The sequence below is a fragment of the Coffea arabica genome, chromosome 10c (genome assembly GCF_036785885.1).
Source record: "Coffea arabica cultivar ET-39 chromosome 10c, Coffea Arabica ET-39 HiFi, whole genome shotgun sequence".
NCBI lineage: Eukaryota > Viridiplantae > Streptophyta > Magnoliopsida > Gentianales > Rubiaceae > Coffea > Coffea arabica.
In genome coordinates this window covers 9,028,983-9,033,564 of record NC_092329.1, presented here as the reverse complement: position 1 = coordinate 9,033,564, position 4,582 = coordinate 9,028,983, and positions in this window count along the sequence as shown.

The following is a 4,582-nucleotide window of genomic DNA, read 5'->3' as shown; positions in this document are numbered from 1 at the left end:
GATATTTTGGTAAGAGCAAAGGTGGTTTAAAGTGGTAATACATCATTCACCAGAATAACGTGTCAGGACTACTAGATCTTGATTAAGTCCCAACTCTTCTGGAAGATTTTTTTTTTCCATTTTTTTTCTTTTCTTGGATTAGGATTAATTGAATGTGCCCCAAAGCTATCAAATACTTTTGTGATTTGATGAATGTGAGACAAAAAATATAATAAGAAACAATGTTGTGATTATAAGAAAATAGTTGAAAATTATATTTATTATATAAGTAAAATAATATTCAGAAAAATGATTTATTTAACGGGTATCCTGTGAGCACGTGTGGATTAATAAAAAAATATATAAATGTAAGAGAAAATTGTAATTATTAGTGTATGTGTATATATATATATATATATATATATATATATATGATAGATTGAATGAAATATAGGTGTGGGTACCTGTTAAAAAATTCTTAGAATAAAAAAACAAATTTTCCAAATCTTGATATTGCCGTTGGGGACAACTACAGTTAGAGTTGGCAAACAGGTTACTCTCCATAAACTACCATTAGTTGAGCCAAGCTCTTAATTAGCTGTTGAGCCAAGAATCATCAGCTTGAGATATTTCCTAATTTTAATCTCGTACTTCTTGGGTGGGCTTTTTCCTTTTTTTCTTTTTGGAGAATTTCATCATTTAAACATCAATTTTTTTTTTGGTTTGGGGGGAGGGATAGGTTACGTGATACGAAGGAGAGATTTTGAATTCAAAATCTCCTATTTACATTAAAAAAATCAAAATATCCAAGGAGCAACATTGAGATATGATATAAATCTAAAAATGTTTTATAGTTTAAAAGGAACCACTCCACATAAATTTTCTTATTTATCTAGCATTTGAAGTTGAATTTTTTGAAACAAAGGTATCCATTATGTACATCCAAATTAATAGAGTTAAATTTGTTAAATATTAAGATGGCAATAGTCTTGCAAAGATATTGAGCTAATGATTGCTGCAATATATGTAAACTATACTTTGCTTTTTAGTGAATTAATATTCTTCAATATTTCATTTCAAACATTAAATTATATTCAAATTGTAAGAAAAAAAATTTATAACTCTTTTAACATTGTTAGAAGAATGTGATGTCATGCTTATCTTTTGACATCTATAACCTAGGATCAACAAATATGCTTAATATTTCAGATAATATCTATTCTAATGGACCAGATATCTTTAGGGATAATTTCGGAAACCTTCCCTAAGGTTTCTGACCATTTCACTGAGCTCCTCTAAGATTTGAAATATTATACTTATCTCCTTTGATTTTAATAATTTTAGTAACAAAACCTTAAAATAATATTGACTTGGACAATTTTTTAAATGAATACCCAAAAATACTCTTGTGGAATGAGTTTTAATTTATTTTCCTATAAAATTATAAGATTATTTAGTATAATTATAAGGAAAAGGTGCTAAATTTTTCATGTCCATATCTACCATTTGATAAACAACTATAATAATAATTTTATTACTATGATATGATATTTTTAATGGTATTTTATTATGGATTTATATTTATAAGATAAAAAAGAAAATGTTGAAATAATTCATTTAGAGTTTATAAATTTTTGGAGTAGTGGGATTATCATAATTTAGTAGTGCTTTTGGGCCATTTTTTTTGATTTATTGTTAATTTTAATAACAAAAAAAAGGAAACAAAGATCAGTAAAAACATTGGATTACATATAAAATTAACTCGTCAAAAAAAATCACTAGTTCAACATTTGATTATAATGGAAACCTAGAGACAATAGTGGTCGTTCTACAGTTTTATTGGTGAAAAATTTTAAAAAAGGAATAAGAAGGAAAAAGAATAAAAAAATAATTTTAAAACTCATTCTAAATATAAATATACCAAATATGAGAATTTCATTAAAATATTTAAGGGTAAAATTGTCATTGTAAATGACAACGGAGGTATGTGTAATTTTTCAAAACTCAGGGGAGCTCAATAAAATTGTCAGAAACCTCGGGAGAGGTTTCTAAAATTATCCCCATCTTTTATAAGGAATGGAGGAATATGCATCGATTTTTTCTAGTGAAAAAGACACACTATGCCTTTCTTTCTATCGAATCGATCATAATCATTACTTACATTCTAGGAAATTGTACACCACAAATAGGAGCTAATAAAGAGACTCGCGATTTTGTAGAAAAACATGACGATCCCTCGTGGAAAAATAGTCTAAAATCAACTAAGATGATTATTAACAAATTAGAAACTTACACGTTGTTTTGTTTAGTACAACAAAGAAGCTTGGAGAAATATGATCATTACGAATCCATTAGTTAAACTTGCTTTTGTTTGCTTCACTTAATTATTAGTTTTTTTACTTGAAGTTCTCTTGTTCTAAAACGGTGACATAATGTCCAGTTTATGAAAATTATAAATTCAAAAATTATAGCTCCAGTGGACTCAACAGTCAATAGCATTTATTTCATATTTCATAATTTTTTTGGTAACATTCAAATATATTAATCTATTGATAGCAAAACTAAGCCCATTTATATTGGAATTTTTGAAATTTTCTTTTTAGAAAAGTGCATTGTAATTGTATCAACAATTAATTGTAATTTAAAAAATACATCAACAAATTATTCTAAAATTTTTTCATGCAAAACTCGCAATCTAATGCCTTAAGCTAATTGGTTCATTTGAAATTTTGAACTACGTAAAAAATGCTAAGCTAAATGGTTGAGCTAAATGCTTAACACAAAGGAGAGCCGAGCCGATCAAACAAGCCGACGTGCCCGGATTGAACAACCGTATGTTAGGTAAGCTATCTGAGATCCGTGTCAGGTGAATATGAAGCCACGTTACTGGAATATCTTATGGTTCTTAGCCTATGAAAGTGGCTTGTCTCAAACTGAACACGTAGCCTAATGATAATCCACCAAATATTTTATTTTTTTACACAATTTCCAACACATCATCCACATAAATGATGAAACACACTATTAAAATATGAAGTTTAAAGTTATTAAAAAAAAAAAAAAAAGTAAAACCATCAAATGGTTCCCTGGCAACCTAACAATGGCTACATGTCACATTTAGAGTCCATAAACATGCAAAATAGAAAATAAAGAATACAAAAAAATTACCAGATATTTTTGAAGGAATGACAACGGGGAAGGCCAGTTGTCCCAAAAGTGCAAACTTAAGGGTCACCAGAAAATCAGATGTTGGACCTTTGAAGACTACTTTGAATCTTGAGCAGATTTGAATTGCACAAAGTGGCTTAAGAGCCTAAATCTTTAGCATTATATTATTGGCAAATATTACAGATGTCCCATAAAAAAAAAAGTTATGTCAAACTACTTTTGAATAAAGATTAATTTTTGGCCTAATTGCCTACCAATAAGATGAATCAGGGAAGAGTCCAATGTTATAGATTTGACAGAACCAAAGAAAGATTGAAACCTGCGAAGGGGAAGATTAACAATATTTGTATCTGTTAGTCTAGCCAATGTAATTAAGGCAGGTGAAGAAGTAATATGTCCCGCTTTCTTACCAATACAAGAATAATAATCACATGTATGCTTTCGTGCCGACTAGAAAGAACTACATTATATTTCAAATTATTATATTCTTGAAAAGTGTTTGGAGGTACAAACAAGTCCATCGTACATGAAACTTATCGAATTATGATCGATCACTTTGTAGTCGAATTCAATCTCAACGATTCAAGAAAATACTACTCGAACTCGACTCGAATTAGGAACAATCATACTCGAATTCGACTCGTCAAAGTTTGACAAGATTTGAGTTTTCGACAACAACTCGAGCAGTTCGAATTGAGTTTGAAAATTTCTGGCAGTCCTAAACATAATCAGCTTCATTTAATCGGCTCCTAATCAACATTTAAGCCACACAATGCCTTGCAAACTTGAATTTAACAATTCCTGGCATGAAATTAAAAGTAACAACAGCTAACAACTAGTATTTGATTGTCCAATATCCGGTAATACAGTCATGAAATGAGAAGCAAATGACCACATAATTGTTTACAAATTCTTCACTTCAAATGTTAAACAGTCGTGGATTCTTGGGACCTGTTAATGGAAAATATAATGAGGTGGGAGCACAAAAAATCTTTTTGACATTGATGATTGGGCCTAGAGAATGTGTTTGATTGACCAGATCCTGACCAGATATTTTTCTCTTTCCTCTTTTCTTGCTCTTTCTCTCCCAACAGTTCACGTTGGGAGATTAATATATATGAAATTGGATGTGTTAGTAATGAGTTTTTGGACACAAATATTATTAAGGTTTTGTTTGATAACTCAATTCAGCACTTAAATTTAATGAATTCAGATTTTAATATATTTAGATATGTTTGATAACCAAAAATTGAACATCTGAATTAATTAAGTGGCACTGAATTTTTTAGACAAAATTTACTCTCAAAATTAAGCGATAAACTATTTACTTATTATTGGATGTGATATACACTCAAATGTATTACATTTACTATTTAACAATTCAATAACTTAATAGATTCATATTTCAGATTTCAGTTTTATCAAACACACTCCA